Here is a 22,764-nt window from a genome sequence, read left to right as displayed (position 1 = left end):
AATTTCTTTTTCTTTTCTTATTACTAAAGCCAACATTTCTAGTACAATTTTGAATAACAATGGTGATAATGAGCATTTTTATTTTACCCCTGATCTTATTAGAGATGCATCCAGCTTCTTTTTATTACAAATAATGCTTGCTGTAGGTTTTAGCCAGATACTACTTATAATTTTAAAGAAAGGTTCCTTTATTCTTGTGCTCTCTAGTGCTTTTAATAGAAATAGGTGCTGTTTTTTCAAAAGCTTTTTTTCTGCAGCTATTGAAATCATAATATGATTTCTGTTAGTTGTTATTGATATGGTCAATTATAGTAATAGTTTTCCTAATATTGAACTAGCCCCACATTCCTGGTATTAATCCTACTTGGTTATGATATATTATCCTGCTGATAAGTTGCTGTAATTTCTTTGCTAATATTTTATTTAAATTTTTTACATCAATATTCATTAAGGACATTGGTCTGTACTTTTCTTTTTCTGTTTTGATATTTCTTGGTTTAGGTATCAATATCATATTTGTGTCATAGAAGGAATTGGCAGTACTCATTCTTTACCTATTTTTGTAAATAGTTTACATAGTATTAGAATTAATTTTTCTTTAAATGTTTGGTAGAGTTTACTTGTGATTTCATCTGGCCCTGAATATTTTTTCTTAGGGAATTCATTAATGACTTGTTCAATTTATTTTTCTAAAATGGGACTATTTAAGTATTTTATTTCTGCTTCTTTTAAAGTTGTATTCCTTTCTGTCCCTATTTAGTTTTCTACAGATGCCTATCATATCTAGGTTTTCCAAAATCCTGTTTACCTCCCTACTTTCTTTCTTGTTTCTTTGTGGTTAGATTTGTCTGATTCTGAGAGGAGAAAGTTGAGGTCCCCCACTAGAATAGTTTTGCTCTCTATTTCTTTTAGTAACTGGCTTAGAATCTTCTCTAGGAATTCCCCTGCTCTACCACTTGGTGCATTCACATTTAGTATTAATGTTATATGATTTTTGTGTCCCCTGATTTTGGAGCTTCTGTTCTAATGAGTCTTCTGGCTTTGGAATCAGGAAACTGAGCACACCCAACATATCTGAAGACCACCCTTAATTCATTTAGAGATTACTTCCTAGCCTTACTTTTGTGTCATAAAATTGACATATTGATTGAAAGCTGTAAAAGTGTATCTCCTTGCTTCAGTATCTTTGCTGGATTCTTAGAATTTTTTTGTTCTTAGAATTCAGTCTGCACAATAATGGTGTCACATTGCTTTTAATAAAATTTTTGCCCCTTGACTAAGAGATGGGCTCAAGCCTGCAAATTCTTTTGAGACTCCTTGCAACACTGGTCTGGAACTTTTGAGGTGCCCCTTTTCTCAACCTCAACAGTATCATTACTACTTCATTGTATCCTTTATCAAGATGTAACCTCTTTTAACTATTGCTTTATCTGAAATCAGAATTGCTACCCATATATATATATATATATATATTTTTTTTTTTTTGCTTCAGATGAAGCATAAGAACTTCTATTCCAGCCCTTTACCTTTACTCTGTATGTGTCTCTCTGTATCAGATGTGTTTCTTTTAAACAACATATTGTAAGATGCTGTTTTTTAATCCACTTTGCTATTTTCTTCTGTTTTATGGGAGAGTTCATTCCATTCACCTTAAAAGTTATGATTACTAATCCTGTATTTCCCTTTATCTTATTTTTTTTTCTGTAAATACATTTTTTTGTTCTCTTCACACTGTCTTTAGTGTGTACATTTTTAAATCCACTCCACCCACCACCTTATCTTCTATCAACCCTTTCCCCTTCTCTTACCTTTTCCCTAGTGTTTCTGCCTTTCCTTCTATCCTGTCCCTCCCTTTTCTTTTCAGCTTTCCTCTCAGACTTCTTTATAGGATTAGATAAATTTCTATAACCAACTGAATGGTTAAATTATTCCCTCTTAGAGCCAAAACTGATGAGATCAAGCTTCAGACAATGTTCATCCCTTTTCCCCCTCAATTACAAGAGGTCTTTTGAGCTTCTGGTGTGAACTAATTGCCCCATTATACCTTCTCTTTCCTCTTTTTCCAGTACAGACCTTTTTCCACCCTTTATGTCTTCACATCAGAGTCCAATCACAACCACACCTCAGTCCATGTAATGCCCCAGTATCAAATACAATTCTCAAGAGTTACAGATATTGTTGTCTCATCTATGAATGTAAACAGTTTAACCTTTAAACATATATTTTTTATTCTGTTTTCCTTTTGATGGTTTTCTTGAGACCTGTGTTTGTAGGTTACATTTTCTGCTTAGTTCTGTTTTTTTCAATAGAAATGATTAAAAGTCTCGTACTTCATTGAAGCTCCATCTCCTACTCTCCATCCCCTCAGATCTGCTGAATTTCACTGTGCAGTTAATTCTTGGTTGTAATCCCAGATTCTTTGCCTTCTGGAATATGGTATTCTATCCCCTCTGATTCTTTATTATAGAAGCTGCCAAATCCTGGGTAATCCTGACTGCTCCTTGATATTTGAATTGCTTTTGTCTGGAAGTTTGCAATATTTTTATCTTGAGATTATAGTTTTGGAGTTTTTTGTTTGTTTGTTTGTTTGTTTTGTTTTGTTTTGTATTGTTTTGTTTTTGTTTTTGCTGAGGCAATTGGGGTTAAGTGACTTGCCCAGGGTTACAGAGTTAGCTGCCCTTTAGTTTTGGAGTTTTTCAACAATTTTCCTTGGGGTTTTCCTTGTGAGATCTCTTTCCAAAAGTGTTCAATGGATTCTTTCAATGAGAAATCCCTTTCTGTTCCTAAAATATTGGGACAATTTTTCTTAATAATCTCTTGAAGAATGCTATTTAGGTTCTTTTTTTTTTTTTGATCATGGCCTTCAAGTAGGTCAATAATTTTTAAATTGTCTCTTTAGGATCTATTTTCCAGGTTTTCCCAAGGAGGTATTTCACATTTTCTTTTACTTTTTAGTTTGTTTGACTGATTCATGCTGTTTTACAATCATTAGCTTCTGTTTGCTTTGTTCTAGTTTTTAAGGTTATTTTTTGTATCTCTTTTTCATTTGATTTACACTGTTTAATTAGCTATTTTCTTCATATAATTTTTTTTTCTTCCTTTTCCAAACTGTTGGAACTGTTCCAAACTGAGTATGTCTCATTTCTTTTTTCATTTTTTCTTCTACCTCTCTTATTGCCTTTTGAAGTCTTTTATGACCATTTCCAAGAAGCTTCTTTGGGCTTGGGACCACTTCATATCACTCTTTGAGATTTCTTACATGGGCATTCTGTCCTTTTCTTAGTGTGTGTTTTGGTTTTCCCTGTCACCATAGTAGATTGTCTTGACCATAGGTCAACGTTCTTTTATGTTTATTGCTTATTTTCTTTCCTTTTCTTTTGGTATTTTCTCTTTTTTTACTTTTAAGATGGAGCTCTGCTCCTGGGATAAAGGAGTGCTGTCCCAAGCTTCCTGTGCAGCTCTAAGCTTTAGCTTTGAGCACAGAAGTCCCTTGTGTTTGCAGGAAGTAGCTTTGCTTTCTCTGTTCAGGAAACAGCCTGCTTTCTCAGGTAGAGACTTCTCAGCTTTGCTCCTGAGCTAGGACTGGAGGCTGAGCCATTGATCTGCTCCTCTACTGAGCCAGGACTGAAGACTTAGTTGCTAATATGCTGTGATTAAGATCTTCTCACTGTCTTTCCCATAATTTGTCTGAGCTACACAATCTTTTCACCCCAGTGAGACTGATCTGTTTTGAATTCTTTTCAGCTTATCTTGAGACAGAGAAAGGTTTTATTTTGTCAGACTCTGTTCAGAAGCTTGGTTGCATGTGGTTTTCAAGGGAAACTGGAAGAGTTTGAGCTGCTTCCTGATTTCACTCCATCATCCCCAGAACTTAGGCCCATCTTTTCTTAGTTTTCTCTGCACAATCTTAGTTTTCTCTGCACAATAACTATGAATCATTTGATTCTTTTGGAAATTTAGTATCTATTTTTTTAAAGCTATATAGTTTGTATTATGGAGAATTGAAACTTGATAGTTTAATTTTCCTAGTAAGTTTGTCAATTAATATAGTATTTATGCTTTTAGACATGGAAATTAATGTTACTTTAAAGGGCAAGCAACATTTTACTTTCTAACATTCATTAGGGAATATTGACTGTTAAATTGTAGTTATGGAGTCCATAGGTAAAAGGAGAAAAGAGTTATGGAGCAAACTTCATGAATTTTATTTTAAGACTAGCATGGCATGTTAGTCTATTGCTTCATGCTCTGGATTGGAATGCAACAAGACACTCCTAGACCACTGAAAGTGTGAGGATTAAAATTATCCCACCTAAAATAAAAGAAATTGAGACTGAGTTCTGAACCAATGGCACTTTTTAAAAAGGCCATGATATCCTCTAATGAAATGGATCTCAGATCTTCATCATGAGCTGAGATGCTTCCTCCTTCCAGGGGCTGATTTTTATAGGGCTAGGTAGGGCAGTCATTACAGGACAATTACCAAAGACAGAATAATTCCATTGATTGATGTGTGATGCATAAGCTAAAATAAGCAAAATAATATCTCAGCAGAGTCACAAGTTGGGCGAAGTAAGGAATATTTCCATAGAGGATGAACAAGCTTCTCCTTAGTTTGGACAACAGGAAATTGTACAAGCTATAATAACCAGTGAGCTAAGTGGTCATTAAGATGGATAGTCATCTGTTCCTATTGGATAAGTGATTGGTTTGGAGATAAAAATATATTTTGAGAGACTTTCCATGTAGTTGTTATCTCTGCCATTCTGGGTGCAGTCACCAATATAAGGAAAAATGAGGGTGGAAGGCCTCTAGTTAACTTTCAATAGTTAAGCAAGTGAACTTAAAATTGGCAGCTTATGTTATGGAACCTTATTTATAAAATTTTGGTATGATTCTATTGATGAATACTGATTGAAATAGTGTATGTGGGGGGGGGGGTCCAAAGAAATCATCTCTTACAAAAAGAAAAAGATCAATAATCAATGTCTCAAGTAAAAGATGGAACCAAATATCAAATACTATAGAGCAAAAATTCATGATAAAATCCTTTGTAACAAATATAAAAATATTTGGAAACAAATATTTGGTAACAAATATTTGAAAATAAGGAAGGAATCTGCCCATTGAGAAATGGGGTAATAACAACTATCCCACAGAAATTTAATAATATATTATTATGCAGTAAGAAATCATAAAGATTAGTACTTTGAAGAAGTTTATAAAGATGCACATAAACTGTTGCAAAATAAAATAAGGAAATCAACTCATGACTTACAGCAATGGAACTGTACAAAATATTGAAGGAAGTAGAATTCAGAAAAAACAAAACTGTGAATCTCCTAGGAATAGAGTAAATCATAACTACTCTTCCATTCAGAGATAAGGGATTACAAAGATAAAATACTGAATATATTTTTAGATATGGGTTCCCTATCAGAATTTTTGGCTCAATTATTTTCTGTTATTCATAAAGATGCATTCAATTGGTAGAAGGTAAGATTCCTGTGAAGTAACAGAAAAAGAATTCAATGAAAATTTTTTAAAAATCAAACTTTATTCAGTATTATCATAAAATATGATCAAAACAGTACTAACAACTATTAATCTGTTTGATTAATTTCCCATTTTCATAAAAATTTAAATTATCTACACATGTAGTAATCTATGCACATGCTATCTTTTCTAACTTGTTATTCAAATTTACAACATGTTTCCATTGACACATAATTGACCTAAAGGTTTGGAGGATATAAAATTCTATTCTATTATTTTTGTTAATTATAAAAAAGCAAATTATTTCACTGCACAAATGATTATTTAAAATGTTATATCCAATAAGATATCTCTCATAACATATGTGATTTCATGAGCAGAATAATGATTTTGATGATTTTCTATTTATTAATATTACCCAAGGTATGTAATATGAGCTTCACAAAACTCTAGAATGAGTTATGATTCCCATTTTACAGATAGGGAAACTGAGGTAAACAGAGATGAAATGACTTGTCCAGGATCATACAGCCTACAAATGTCTAAGCCTGGATTTGAACTCAGATATTCCTGACTACAGGCTCAGCATTCTCTTCACTGTAAAATGTTAACTGCCTCTGCATTGGAGGACAGGAGGGGGTTGAATGTAGCTAGGAAATCATGATCCCTAAACTTTTTCCTTGGAAAAAAAAATCATCTTTATAATATCAACATTTTTTTGGGGGGGGGTGAAAACATCATAGAATACTACAGCCTCCAAATAATTGAACTTGCAGGTCACTTAAAAGACAATGTAAATGTTAAAAGTAGATGTGAATAAATAGAAAAATATTACTGATCAGTAATTTAAAAAATGATAAAGTATTATTGTATAAAAGGCTTACTGAGAAAAACAGAGGGTCAATATTATAGAGCCTTCTAAGCTCTGATTGCTACAATCCCTTTCATGATATCTGGTTTGTGGCTGTTATGACCATCTCTAATGCATAAGAGAACTTTTATATTTTGGAATTTTTGATTCTGCAAGTGTCATCCCTCCTTCAGAAATGCAAATATGTTTACATTACTTGCTATAGAATACATATAGCTGCATAGATAGAGAGATGGATATAGATGTAGCTATAGATATAGGTATATGTACACATTCATATGGAATTATAATAATAATTAACATTAGGATTCTTCTTCACAAGAAATGTTTTTCGCTTTTCTCTCCCACTTTCCTTTATGTAACTTAGCATTCAAATATAGCACAACTCTGTCCTGTCACTACAAGTAATAGTTCAAGGGTATGCTTCTGTAAATGGCTAAACAATTTAGCCAATGAGGTACCTCCCCAAAAGTACTCCTTCTAAAACTTTTTTTTTTGAGCACCTGGGAAGTTTTAATTATTTATTTTTTCTCCTTAAAAAAGCAGAAAGGCAGTATATACCCCAAATTATACCCTCATAGATAAATGTGTCTACTTTGCCCCATATGATCCCATAAAACTTGGGTCACAGACAACAGACTTTTCTATCCCCTTGCTGAATGATTCTCTGAGTAGCCAAGAGGGAATTAAATGGAAATGGACATGAACATGATGAGCCCCCAAATAGCAATATTCCCTAAACCATTAGTTGTGCTCACAAATTAACCTGAAATGGGATGAGCTTTATAGAGCTGGAACTTACCACCCCACCACTATCACAAACAACTGATATGGATGGGTATGTAATAAAGGCTATCTAAAGCAGTAAGGCATTTGGATGCAATAGATTTCAAGAAAGAGAAGATAGGTAGCAGTATGTTCTAGATATATCAAATGACAACTGCAACTACTTCTCTTCAAATTCTGGTAAAGACAGCACACTAGTACTATTAGGCCAAGTGCGTTGGCCATCTGCTTCCAGTTTATCTCTCACAGTTATCTCTGAGGGGAGCAATTCTTGTGGAAAAGGAGCTCATTAACTCTATACCAACAAGGTCAACCAAGACCAACTGTCACTGACTGGAAGGTAAAAACCATGGAAATAGCAGTTTCCAGGCCAATAAGGCTTTTTCCAGCATGGCTCTTAGAGATATAATGCAGGAAAACAATTTTTCATGAGATGAAGACTGGCAACCAACAATTTTCCAACTTCTCAACAGACATAGTGACTGAAGAGACGAGGAAAGGAAAAATGTTCCTTTACTAACATGAATTAACATAAAATTGCTCATTTACAAAGGCATTTACTACCAAGTGGAGGAATTAAAATAGGTAATGGGATTTGATGAAATTTTTTTTCCCCTTTAAGAAAAAACAAAACAAACAAACAAACAAAAAAAACTCAAAGAAATAGCAGCATATGAACCAATGGTTTACAAAAGAATGCAGAACAATTGAAGAATGGTTCAGTACTATTCAAGTATCCAAACAATGCTAATAGAAGCCCAATCACATTAGAAACTCCTATAGAGGATTTATAAGTATACATATAAAATATCCCCACTGAATAAGAAGATTTGGATGGGTTGGGAGACTTCATGTTACAATGAATACTCAAAATTATATGAAAGTATGGAGATGAAATTTTGATTTTCTTCTTTCCTTCCTCCCTTTTTCCTTCCCCTTCTTTCTTCTTTTTTCCTTCCTTCATTCCTTTTTTTCTTCCTCTCTCCCTTCTTTCCTCCCTCCCTTCCTTATTCAATTGTAGGCCTGACAGTTTGCTATGCCCTACCATGTTGGGTCTCATGTTATACAAGAATTAGTTTTACCTCATGGAAAAGAAAATGTAGAAAAAAAACATGCTATACATCTTTAGAACATGTAGGTTTATTGGATAGATGAAGGAATATGTTTTTAAATAAATATATTTATTTGTATATATATTCTAATTAGTCAGAGAAGCTCAAGCAAATAACTATGACTGGAAGCTATAGATCTGCAAAATTCTGATCAATATAAGGAAGAATTTAACATATAGAGCTGCACAAAATGAAAATACACTATCAGCGCATTGTCACTGGAAATCATTGAGTCTCTTCCTTCACCTGTCAATGATATTGAAGAAGGTATTCATGCTCTAGGCAAAGGTATAACTCTAATAAATGAACCATGAAGACTAATTTAAAATTCATTCTCATTTTAATTTCAGAAGAATCTCCCATGATAATGTATGTTTTCAGCTATTAATCAAATAATTATTATAACCTGCCAATTAACTCACTGCTTCTTCTAATATCTGGGAAGCAGTTATTGTTTGTGAAATATTTGAAAAGTATATCTAGGGAAAAAATAAGTGATAGAATTAAAAAAGGATTATTGCTAAGTAAAATTTTAATCCTTGAAATTCTAAAGTGTGAGTGAGGCCTCAAAGCAATCAGTAATTCTCTTTAAGGAATTGAATCCAAAAGAATACCCTATCTACAAATTTGCCTCAAAGAAAATATTGACCAATACAAGCACAGCAAGGTTCCATTCAAAAAGGAAAATAAGATGTGGATATAAACTGCAGTGAGCTTTAAAATTATTCATAGACTTTGTAACACTTATAAGAAAAATAGTCAATTGAATGTTTTAATCAGTTTATTTTCTTGATTTATTATTATGGATCCAAAACATCTGCTATAGTCTATTATGAAAATCTATTCCAGAAAAGAAATACACCAAAAAACAACAACAACAATAAAAAAAAAAAAAATAAAAAAACTCAATGCACATCATAAGAAAATGAGTTTGGGCCATATGGGTACTAACTAAATATTAAATGTTTTGAGAAAATATTCAATATTCTAGTCTTATTTCATGAAGAAGTAGCTTCATTTTTGGATGATAATGAAAGTGTAAACATATTAAAAAAACAAAATGTCAGTTTAAAAAGCCTTCAAAGCTCAGAAATAAATAGGAAAATGGAGATAAAAAATTGTTTTATAACCTATAACTTCATCTGATTTCACTTCAGTTTCACCATAATGAAACACAATGTGTTAACCGTTGGATGTGTTGGATATATGTGTGCACACACATATACATACATGCATATAAAAATATGTACATAAATGCATATATATATATATCCAGATTTGTTATATAGAATCAAATCATTACATATTTCCTATATATATGTATGTATGTATTTACATGTAAGACTCCTTGGTTGTCTATTTTCTTATCTATAAAGTAAGAAAATTGGGCTTAATTAGTTCTTAAGTGCCTTCCATAACATATTCTAGGTTTCTGTGCTGTCAATTTCACTCCAAACGGGAGTCTTACTAAAAAGTTCTATAATAAATAAAAGTAAGGTTTATGCTTGACCAGTCCATTAATTTTTAGTATTTTAATGATAAATGTATTTTATTTTATAACTTGTGTTTCAATATTATGACCCTGTATTGTCTGGGTTATGTAGTCAAAGCAACAGTTTTATTTAGATGACATTTGATGCTTCTGTTTATTCTCCAGGACCATTTCTGGCCATGTGAGGATCAAAGATTTAGAGCTGGTAGAACCTTATAGGACATCTAGTTGAACATCTTCATTTTATAGATAAATAAACTGAGAGAGCCAAACAGGTTAAATGAGTTAACAAAATGCAAACATGAAACAACCAAATAAAGTAAAATATTAATTTATTTTTATACAAATTAAATGATTCAATCCCCCCAATTTTTGATATTTTTGAATATCAGTCATTACTGTAACACATTCATAATATGCATCAATTAATATAGTACTAAAGCTATATAAGACATGTCCAGGGAATTCAGTGCCTAACCCCACTGACACATGAATAAATTTAGGCACAGAGAAGCAACTATTACATGATATTAAGACACACTAACCAATCAACACATTCATTTGAAAACAAATACTATTGGGTATTGAACTATAACTCTTTAATCTTTTTTAGTAGAAATATTCCTTCCACATATCAACTTATGATTTCTTGTATGAGAAACAAGTTTGCCAGCCGTATGACTAGCATACCAAATTTTATGGTCGACAACACATTTCTAATAGCTAAGTTTCCATATTAAATGGCAATTAAGAGAAACATGACTGAAACTATACTTTATAATATCTTTGGCTTGCACTACTCAGAAACTTTGGAGTTTTTTGAGAAATGTCCACTTGACTTGAGAATATGTCCATATCAGACTATATAGACCTCTTTTAAATTTATATAATGTTGGAGTTTTTAAAATGCTTTTTTATATATTATTCAAAAAGATGGAGACATGAAGCACTTGGACAGAGGACCTGAGTTCACAGACACTTAACATGTCCTGGCTGTGTGACCCTGGGCAAGTCACTTAACCCCAGCCTCAAAAAAAAAATTTAAATTAGGTGGTACTTTAGCAATTTCAAAAAATTGTAGTCATCACAAAAATAAAGGCCACACACTTCATATACCACCACATCTGAAATTTTTTGATATTGCAAGCCATTATATCAAATTAAACAAAGGGAGAAAAAAGTTTTGATTTCTGAGCCTTAAATTGGTGGGCAGAAAGACATTTGGGGTCAACCCAGCATTGAATTTGTCCATCAGTGGAAGCTCTACACTTTATCAGGAGAATGCATCTATATTAAATGGAATGGGTACTGGATTTGGAGTCAGGAAAATTGCATATATGATGTTTACTTGCTATATGATCCTGGGCAATCTTCTTAACATCATTGTGCCTTAGTTTCCTGTAAAATGAAAGGGTTTTAATCAGTGGATTTTAAGGTTCCTTCTACATAAAAATCTATGATTTGGGGATCATCCTTGACAGAGGTCTGAGGCTATATGCTTACGTTGCAACTTGTACTTTTTTAGGGAACTCAATTAATTTTGAGGTAACTTAGAAGGTTAGATGAATTAATGTTTGAGGAATTTTATTATATGATTTTTAAAAATCTGAAGATGAATGGTAAATTCATGCATTTTCTTTTAGCTATCCTTTCATTGTCCAAGTGCTTCATGTCTCCATCTTTTTGAATAAATCATAATACTTTAAACTCATTTCTCAATGTGTCTCAAAAATATCACTTATGACCTTTCACAAATTATTTTGATTATTTATGGAAATAGAAGCTACTAATTGTGAATTACAAAATTTAATATCTGATGTGAGAACTTTAAATGTTATTCTTCAAACTTCTTATCACAGTCTATCTTCTAAAAACCTCCTGTACACACACACACACACACACACACACACACACACACACACACTAATCTATCTTTATAGGACAGAATTAATTAATTCTCTAAACACAGAAATACTCCAGTGTATAGAGTGTCATATACATACAAAATCTGAGATCAGAGAAGTACAAAATAGCACCAGATGAATATGACTATTCATAGGAAAACATTTCCTTTTTACTCTTCAAGCAGCTCTGTAATTCATAAAATGCCAGCCCTTATCTGATGCTATTTATCCCCGAGTCCACAAGAAGAATTAGAGTCAGAATGGACTAAATGATAAAATGAAAGCTCTTGTGGATAATTTTAGTTGTGTTGCAATCATTGTCATAAAAAAGCAAAGATGACATTCTTTTCTTGGTCTGATGTTCTCCAAAATTCGCCTCTTGGGAATTGTTGTATCTGTTATTGAAATTTCTCTGGTGGGTTTCTGATTGGTTCTTGCCTTACACTTCAAATAATCTGTGGACAAATAAAGAAATAAAAGTAAGCAAAAGAGAAAATGCTAAGAAAGGGAGCAAAAACCTTTTAATAATCCTCACATTTAGAAATCTGATTATATCACCTTTACTGACATAATCATGATAAAATTAGCCCAACATAAATTGCACAGAACTATATTTGATATATTATTAATATAATTTACATTTCATGTAATATAATATTAACACGATTATGCTCATTTTCTTCAATAATTCTATTAAATTGAATAAACATCTAGTAGATGTTTGTTATATGTAAGGTTTTGAAAGAAATGGTTGGTCCTTGTTCTCAAGGAGCTTATCTTCTACCTGAAATTTAGATGTAAATTTGTCTTAGAGTTTAGTTCTGCATTGAAAGGAAAATATTTTCAGCATCAAGGAAAACAGAAAACATCATGCTTAAAGTTCATGCTTTATAATAGGATGAAAAGTGAAACTTCAAGATCACTTTGAGAAGGCTAGAATTAGAAAATGGGTCAGCTTTTCAAACATTGCATTTTGATTATATTTGTAATGCTGCAATTTTTACCTTGGATAAAATGGGAATGATTTAATAGAATTATTGAACCTTAGAATTGAAAGGGACCACCAAGATCATCAGTCTCATCACATTGTCAAACAGGAACCTCCTCTAATACTCTCTGCTTGGGGTTTTGTTCTAAAGGGGAACTAATATATATCAGGGTGAGCTGCTTCTTATTTTCCCTAAGAGTTCCAGTCAAAAAAATGGAGATAGCAGACAGACAAATTTATCCCTGATCAGGAGTCGTAGATGAGCAGCCAGGTAGAGAAACAGCAACTCTGTCAAATTCTAAGCAAGTTGTGTTACCTTGGTGGAATGAATGCAAACTGATTGGGAATTAAGGGATATAGGCCTACCTCTATGCCCTTTAGGTCTTTCCTAAGGTTGTAGTGTGAAAAATGTTTGTAAACTACAAAGTGCTACAAAATAGTAATAACAGTATATCTATGTGCTGCTTTGAGGTCATCCAATAAGAACTTTATCTTCGTCTTCATCATTTTGAAATTACTCAACAACTCCAAAATCATACTTTCACTTTAATATCACATTTCATTATACTCTTACTCCTCTCCTCTTCCTTATCTCTTAATTCCATTTTTACCTCTAATTAGTTCTTTGTTCCATTAAATAGTACCTGTAAAATCTTCACTCTCTCTTTTCATCTTTCTCCTTTCTTTCTTCCCCTTTCTCTATTTCCCTTTTTTCCATCTCCTTCTGTCTTTTTATTTCTTTGCCTGTTTGTATCTTTTTGTTTCTGTGTTTTTGTTTCTATCAGTCCCTGTCTTCATTTATTTTCCTTTCTTTTTATCTCTATATCTGCTTCTCTGTCTCTGAATCCATTTATAACAATCTCTTGTCTATCTCTTTGTTTCTTTTTCTCATTCTCTCTTCTCTCTTCCCTTTCTGCCTCCTGGCTATTTCTTCCTTATACATAAAGATGATATCACAATTTGTAATATTCTTCTCTAAAATATAATATTCTCTTGTTGAGGTTTTCTTGGGCAGCCTGGAGGCAGCCTTAGTTTCAGTTCAGAGTAATCACGCCAAATGCAGACAGGTATTAAAGTCTAAATCCTTTATTGTCTCTTTCCAAGTCTTGTCTCCTTTCCTGTGGCCTGGTTAGTTTTCTTAGAAGCTTTCTGTAGTCTTGGTTCTGAGAGCTTGAGCCTGCCTTCTCTGGCTTCTGAATCTCCCCAACTGAATCCTGGTTGAGGCTCCTAGCTTATATATGTTCTCTTAAAGGTGTGAATCTTGTGGAACTATAGTAAGTACTAAGTACATGTACTGAACTAGAGAACTGTTAAGCACCATGCTAAATTAGATAACTATTGTCTCTATCAATTCCAGTGACTTAGCACCTTGTTTCAAGTTCTGACCCATAACAATAGTTCTCTGATCTTTGAAAAAAAAAAGTAGAAAAGGTGAATTTCATATTAAAAAGTATATATTAAAACAAAAGTTAGCTTTATTTATAATGGTCCAACACTAAAAGCTTTCACAGTAACTCTAGGAACAAATACAAGAAAATGAAGTCTACCTTTCTCCATTGTTATTTGATTGACTTCTCCAAATGATAATAATGGTTACAGGAAGGCCAAAAAAAAAAAAATTAAAGGTAGAAGAAAGATGAAAAGAAGTCAAAATAATTCTTATTTTCTAATGACAGAGGAATCAGCAAAAACCAAGCCAAAACAAAACAACAACATTAAAAGAAAAAAAAAAAAACCTGGAGAATTAGAACAGAAACTAAGTAAGAATCAATGATTTCAGTAAAATAGCATGATATAAAGATAACTACAAAAATCAGCATCATTTCTATAGAATGACAAAATTCACAAGAAAAGACAAAGGAAAACCCATCCAAAATAACTGTAAAATATATAAAGTAACTAAGAATTAATCCATCAATTTGTATTCAAGACATATAAATATAATTACAAAACACTTAAAGAAAATAATGAATATCAGCAGGATTATTCATTGCTCTTAGTTTGATTATGCCAATATAATAAAATAGTAATATCATATTAATTAATTTACAGATTTAGTGCTGCACCAAACAACCAAAACAATGCTTTATAGAACTAGATAAAGAGCAGAATTAATTGGTAGAGAACAAGTCTAGCATCTCAAGAGAAATAATAAGAAAAAATAGAAATTAAAGGGCCTTTCAGACCACAAAAATTACTGCAAAGTAGGAATGAATCAAAATGACTGGTGGTGATTAAGGAAAAAAAAGATGGTACTGACTTTGTTCATGCAAACGGTTTTCAATTTCATAAAATATAAATTACTACTTTAATATTTGTGATCACTATTAACCCTTATTTGATTAAGAATTTCTTCCTTTGCTGTATATCTATGAAAGGCAACTCTTTTGGTATTCTTCTATTTTTTTTTAAATGCATGTTGTTATCACTACTGATCAGAGAAATGCAAATTAAGACAACTCTGAGATATTACTACACACCTGTCAGATTGGCTAAGATGACAGGAACAAATAATGATGAATGTTGGAGGGGATGTGGGGAAACTAATACATTGTTGGTGGAGTTGTGAAAGAATCTGGCCATTCTGGAGAGCAATCTGGAACTATGCCCAAAAAGTTATCAAACTGTGCATGCCCTTTGATCCAGCAGTGCTACTACTGGGCTTATATGCCAAAGAAATACTAAAGAGGGGAAAGGGACCTGTATGTGCCAAAATGTTTGTAGCAGCTCTTTTCGTAGTGGCTAGAAACTGGAAAGTGAATGGATGTCCATCAATTGGAGAATGGTTGGGTAAATTATGGTATATGAAGGCTATGGAATATTATTGCTCTGTAAGAAATGACCAGCAGGAGGAATACAGAGAGACTTGGAGAGACTTACAGCAACTGATGCTGAGTGAAATGAGCAGAACTAGGGGATCATTATACACTTCAACAACAATACTGTATGAGGATGTATTCTGATGGAAGTGGAAATCTTCAACATAAAGAAGATACAACTCACTTCCAGCTGATCAATGATGGACAGAAACAACTACACCCAGAGAAGGAACACTGGGAAGTGAACGTAAAATATTAGCACTACTGTCTATCTACCCAGGTTACTTACACCTTCAGAATCTAATACTTAATGTGCAATAAGAAAATTGGATTTGCACACATATATTGTATCTAGGTTATACTGTAACACATGTAAAATGTATGGGATTGCCTGTCATCTAGGGGAGGGAGTAGAGGGAGGGAGGGGAAAATCTGGAAAAATGAATACAAGGGATAATGTTATAAAAAAATTACTCATGCATATGTACTGTCAAATGTATAATTATAAAATTAATTAAAAAATAAAATAAAATGCATGCTGTTTAAGATTTAGGTTGAATATCCAATTAGAGCTTCTTATGGTATGTTGTATAAGATGTTGATCTAGCCCTACTTTCTATCAGATTTCTTTCTAGGCTTATCAGCAACATTTATCAAAAATGTAATTCTTCAAGTAATTTGTTTCCTCAGATTTACCGTATGCTTGTTCACTGAGTTAATTTGTTTATAATTCTTTTTTATCTTGTCAGTTCTACTGATCTTCTAGGTTAGAGATGTGAACCATCTCTGATTGTGTGACTCTCTGATAACAAATTTGGGGCTATAAAATGAGAACAATAAAATTTGTATTTAAGAATTTTAAATACATTGTTTGAATAACTTGGGTGAATAGAGTACTGAATCAGACTAAAATGATTTCAAACCCTAGTTTTGCTGTTTATTCCCTATTTGGACTTCCTGGATATAATTTCCTCATCTGAAAGATGAAGAGGTTAAAACTACATTGTCTCTAGGATTTATTCTACACTTAAATTTTATTTTGTGATTTTCAATGATTTTCCATCACATAGAAAAAAAAAAAAAAAACAACTTCATTATCTTGGCTTTCAAGCATCTCTAATGAATTTTATCAACTTCTTGAGTCGCAACTTCTTTATCCTTTTGTTCTATCCAAGCTATTCAGTATATATAGATTTATATTTTGCACATATAGTTTTCTTCATTCTAAAATGTCTTTCTCCTTTCTGTTAGTTGTTTTTCCTTCAAGGTTTGGGTTCAGGTTCCAGAAAGTCTTTTCTGACTCCACATATGTTACCTAGACCCATTCAATGCTTCCCTCCTTTGCACTTCCACAGTACTTCATATCTTTATTATTTATTTGGCATTGCATTTAAAAAAAAAATATATATATATATATATGTCTATACCATTAAAGCATAAATCCTTTTTGTTTCTCAATATCTAGCACCCATCTAGCACATAGTATCTAGGCATTACATTTTTAAAAGAGAAAACTCTGTAAAATTCTCATGATTTTTTTATTTTTTATTTTTTGCTCATAGAATTTGTTTTTTGTTATTTTGTTTTTAAAGGTTTTTTTCTATCACTCCTGTTAGTGTATTGCCCATGGCAGTCTGGAAAATTTCTTTGCTTTCCTCTGTACATACCATTCTAATTTACAAGTCTATGTTATATTTCAAACAGACACTTTCCTATTTATACCTATCCTTCAAGGATCAATATAGGAACTCTCCTCTAAGAAGCTTTCTTGTTTCTTGCCAACATTGATATTTCCCTTTTAAAAACTATTACATAAGTATTACACATTTTAGCATTTTCTTATTATATATTTGTAGTAGTCCAGTAACTTTTCTAAATTCCCTCCCACTTTAAGCTAATTAAAAAAGGATAGTCATGTCTTAACTTTCCTATCTATCCAGATAATAATGTAAAAGTATGTTTAACAAACCTTGACAAAGAACCTCCTACCATAATCTCCAACAAAGTGGCATTCCTGTACTTCATCATTGACTTCAGAATTTCATCATCTTGCAAAACCACATGAACCCTGAAACTCCAGGGTCCCTCCCTCCCTCCCTCTGATTGAGAAGGGTGGATAGTAGCATAGAAATCCTCTCTAGTCTTCTGTGTTAGGAGGGCACTTAGAATAGATATCTCATCATTTCCCATTCAATCACACTTCTGGACTTCTTCATGTGTACCTCACTTTTCAGCTTCCGTTTCGTATTCTTTCTTCATTAAATTTTGACCTCGTTGAGCGTAAGAACTATCTTTTGTCTTTCTATGAATCCCCTACACCTAGCATAATGCCTGGTACATATATGTATATAGCAAAATTTTGTTGATTTACTATCACTAGATCAGGGATTCTTAAACTGTTTTGTGTCACTGATTCCTTGGGCGAGTCTGATGAAGTCTGTGGATTCCTTTTCAGAATAATGACTTTAAATGAATAAATTAAAATATATAACATTACAAAAGAAATCGATTATTTTGAAATACAAGTATCAATTAAAAAATAAGTTTAGAGACCCCAGGTTAAAAATCTTTGTCCTATTGGCACATCATTATAACAAAAACTAAGCAAGATAAAAAAAAAAAAAAAAAATCAGTAAGATAGAGGAGAATCAATTCCCTCATGGAGGTTAACAGTTTTATAGGGTATATGATTTATGCATATAATTTTATAAAATAAAATATTATATATATATGAATGCATTAATTTAATTCAATTTCATTCAGTGATTAACTTAACTGTATTTATCCTGAACAAAATGTTGGTTTGAGTGCTGGGGATATAATGGCAAAACAAAAACAGAATCTATCCTATAGAAGGTAAGATCATGTTTTAATTGAGGGAATCAAAGGGGGAAAAAAGATTTATATTAGAGTAGATTTAGCTTCATCTTAAAAGGAAAAAGAGACAAAAATTTTTATATTTATACCCCCAAAAAAACTCAACTGAGTGTGTATAGATGTATATGAAGCTCTCTATATAAGATAGTCACCCCTGGTGAAGGATAGACAAACCAGGCAAGGAAGTAGCCCAATTCAAAGAAGAGATATGTGTGGGATAGATGAAGGTGGTAATGAAGGAATGTGGACCCTAGGAAATGGATGCCAAAAAAATAGAAATCTGGGGTATATGACATTATATTGTATGAACTGTCAGTGAAATGTGAAGCATGGGAACTTCATATTGTAGCCCACCACAGGAGCAAATGAATTCCCTTAGATGTCCTTGATCTGGGACAAATCCCTGTGTTTTTTTTTACCTTAGTTGTGATTCTTCACAAGCTTTGGATATAGCTTGTTTAGAATAAAGTATAGGTGGGAATGGCAAGGGTTGTGCATGGAACACTAAAGCATTTCAACTACTTATTGGTATCTATGTAAAAATCCATACAAATTTTATTTCAAAATAATAAAAACTTACTAAGAAATTTCTTAAATTTTTCAAATGACCTTTGGAAAGGTCACTTAACCACAATGAGCTTTAGTTTTATCATTTGTAAAACCAGGGGTTTGGAATAGATTACTCTGAGGTCCTTTGACACTTCAGACCCATGTTTGATCATATTGATCAGGAGTGTTAGAAGGAACTTCAAATTATATCTTGGTGTACCCATCTAACTCCAAGTAGAATTGCACAGGAATGATTTTTAAAGAGCTATCATTTTTCTCCAAATATGATATAACCTTCGTGGATATTGTGTGAGGAGTGGATCTACATAGTATCCCCTCCACTAGAATGCAGGCTTTTTTTGAGATCAAAGACATTTTGCCTTTTTTTGTATTATCTACTACTTTGCACAGTCCTTAAGTGCTTAAATAATGTTATTTTTCAGTCATACACAACTCTACATGACCCTATTTGCAAGGCTTTTTTGGCAATGAGACTGGAGTGAGTTACCATTTCCTTGTCCAGCTCATTTTAGAGATGAAGAAACTGAGGCAAGCACAGTTAAGTGATTTGCCCTTATAGTATATTGAGAATGTGGATTTTCGAGAGGATATGGGTTCAAATTTTAATTCAGTCACTAATTACAAAGGTGATCTTATGCATATTATTTACTGTTTCTATATTTGGGCCTTCTTATCTTTAAATGAAGGATTGGATTAGATCAAGAGATCCTTCTGGCTCTAAATTAATGAACCCAAGATTTCAATTATCAATCTGAATTAACATATTCCTTTTAGGCTTAACATGCTCCTTTTATGAAGAAACATAAATTCTGGCTAAGTTTTTAGGAGTGGATATTGAAAGTTTACCAAGCTTATTGGGCTAATGTTTTCTGAAATACAAGTTATACATTGTTTTAAAAGGTTTTATATGCTCCTGGCTTGACTGATCAATAACAATCCCCCCAAACTAGAAGGTTATAAATTTGAATTTTGAAGTGTTGAATATCTAATATGAGAATGAAGAAAAATGTATTTGAAAACACAGATGAAGAGAATGGTGAAAACTTACTTCTCTGTAAAGCTCTATCTGATAAATCTCCAATCTCCTTGAACAATTTCACATTATTTTTACTTATTGTCAGTGGAAATACATTTTAACGGATCCTGCTATGGCAAGTATAATCTTCTAGTAGTTCTGTATTCCTAAATTGTAGATTAATGGCTGTTCTCAAATAGTACTTTCCACCATTTACAGGTTTGCAGGTCAATAAGCATTTTCAAAATGCTCTGCATGAAAATTTTTTTATTAACTCCTCTCAACCCAAAGGAATAGCAGCAATAAAGTTCTGTAAGAATTGACCCTATGTACAAAATGGCCCAGTGGTTGAAAAGTCAATTCCCTTTACAATTTTATCCCTGCTTTTTAGATCTATTGTTAAGCATTTCACTGAGCTCTAAAGATTTTAAGATAAACAGAAACAATGCAGCCTTTTTCATGGAAGAAAGGATAGCATCTTAGGTGGTACAAATGACCCATACAGAAGAAGAGAGCAATTAATGTGTGGCTAATATTAAATATGTTTGCTTATTCTATAGTGTGGGGCCTATGTTGAGGCAGGATATAAAACAGAAGTTTGGATTTCATGTACTATATAACATTCTATTGTCTTGGGATATGGGGATGATAGAATTTTTTTTAAAAAATACATATGTACATGTGTTTATATATATGTATATATATATATGCATAATGCATATGCCTATACCTATATATCTATATATCTCATGTACACATATGTTACATTATGATTAAATCACATTTAATAAAGTTTTTTGCTAGCATTTATATGTAGAATGGTTGAATAGGGAAGATATTACAGATACAAAAATATACTAGGAGCTGTATCCAAGTAGCAAATGATGGAAAATCAGAACTAGGTTTCTGACTTTAGAAATGGATAGAAGGGGTAAGCTTTAGAAAATACAGAGATGCCTTTATTCCTTGATCTTTAATCATAGGATCATAGATTTATGTCTGAAATGGTACCCCAGAGATTTTCAAGTTCTTAGATAAGGAAACTGAGGCCAGAGAAGTTAAGTTGTTTGCATAAGGTCACATAGCTAATAATTGCATACAGCAGGATTCAAATTCAGGCTTTACTGACTTCCAAGTCCATAATGCTATCACAAGCTTTCTTCTGTTTTTCTTTCCATTGGTTATATAATAATCAATCAATTGTTAAATGTTTGCCACTCTATATGTACTTTACCAGACACTGGTGATAAAAAAAGGAAGTAAATTTTATGAAGGATAAAGGTATATCTAAGATAAATACAAGGCAATTTCTAATTTAGAAGGGATGCTAGACAAGATAATAAAAAACATGAATAACCAATAATGCAATGGAGATAATATACCTAGAAAACTAGATTTGGAAACCTTTGCTGAGGTTTAGGAAGAAACTAGAAATAATAATTAGATCCCACAATTAAGGTGCTGCTGCTTTCTACTATCTTATGAAAGGATTATATTCCCATTCAATATTTGTTTTCTATTATTGACACATTGAGAAAACTGAATCATAATTAAGATGACCAAAGCTTATAAAGATATAAGATAACTTGGATGGGGAAAGCAGTGAATATGAGGAAATATTATTTTTCCCATTACATATTTTCAAAGTAAGGAAAAATGGAAGCTCAAAAAACATGTCATATTTCATACACTTCCTGAAGGAGTTGTGAGTTTATTTATTCATTTTCCCCCTAGGGAATCATGGTTGATTCAGTGTGGTTTCTGGGTTCTTTCCTTTGGCCACATATGAACATAAACCAACAGAACCTTCTAGAAAAATTACTTTCAGTGCTGAAGTAAAGATCAGGCTTCAGAAAGATACATAAAACTCCCACAAAAGAACATTTTTTAGGGAAAGGGAGGCAGTACTGTGCAGTGTAAAGAATACTGGCTTTAGAGACAGATGATCTAATTCAAATTCTACTTCTGATTCTTACTACTTAGAACTTTTTGGGCAAGTCACTTAAATTCGTTGGGTCTAAGTTTCCTCATCTAGAAAATAAAGAAGGTAGGACTATAGTATCTGATGATAACTTCCAGCTGCAGATCCATCCCTGTGGATAACAAGGATATCTCAGGGCTATATTTATCAAACCCATAGCTATCGCATTGTGAAATGCCTACATTGACATACTTTTAATATTTTTAAGATGGATATTTATTGCATCCTGTCTGTTTCAGGGATGGTGTCTTGGTGTTTGGTCTAGGAATGAAGTGAAACAAATGTTTATAGAGCAGCCAGTAGCATCCCTCTCCCTAATTGTTCTGTCTGTCCTTTATGGTTACATAGTAGGAAGGGGTACCTTGTTTTTCTCTTTAAACTTTTTGCTTTCCCATCTATATTTGGACAATGCTTCTCTGCCTGCACTAAAGCATCTCTTTATAGCAATTTTTTCTGCCTGCTGTCTATGATCACAAAGCAAGCTACACTGCCTGTGACTATGATTATCCCCTCTTCTGTCCTATCTGTCCTGTCTATATGTATTCTAGCACTGACAGTGGCATTGGAAAAATGGGGGATAGAGTCAATTGCAAAACAGCTTATTTAACACATATTTCTGTAAGTCTATTGACTCCTACAAATGAGTTACAAAACTGATTTTAATAGTCCATGTAAGAGAAAAGTTTTTTTTTTGTTTGTTTGTTTGTTTATTTTCCTCCCTGGTCTTCTCCTTCTTCCATTTGATCCTTCTTTTGCAATATGTTGAAGCTTGTTCTTGATTTTTTCATTGAAGAAGATCATATTTTTCCATTGCCAGACTTAAGTAACCAATGGACTACTGTGCATTTCACCA

The 22,764-nt window shown here is 32.6% G+C and overlaps 1 protein-coding gene and 1 long non-coding RNA gene across 3 annotated transcripts in view; one reads left to right on the top strand and one right to left on the bottom strand.

Annotated features, from left to right (window-relative positions):
• The window catches only part of LOC141566267 (uncharacterized), a 61,791-nt gene that overhangs the window by 19,106 nt on the left and 19,921 nt on the right, over window positions 1-22,764 (top strand). The window lies entirely within an intron of this gene.
• The window catches only part of KHDRBS2 (KH RNA binding domain containing, signal transduction associated 2), a 977,363-nt gene continuing 964,726 nt past the window's right edge, over window positions 10,128-22,764 (bottom strand). For both annotated transcript variants that reach the window (XR_012489268.1, XR_012489266.1), the window contains one exon: window positions 10,128-12,116. The gene's annotated coding sequence lies outside the window, so the exon portion shown is untranslated. The remainder of the gene's footprint in view (window positions 12,117-22,764) is intronic.

The sequence above is a fragment of the Sminthopsis crassicaudata genome, chromosome 4 (assembly GCF_048593235.1).
Source record: "Sminthopsis crassicaudata isolate SCR6 chromosome 4, ASM4859323v1, whole genome shotgun sequence".
Taxonomy (NCBI): Eukaryota; Metazoa; Chordata; class Mammalia; order Dasyuromorphia; family Dasyuridae; genus Sminthopsis; species Sminthopsis crassicaudata.
This window is presented reverse-complemented; position numbering and strand designations above follow the sequence as displayed.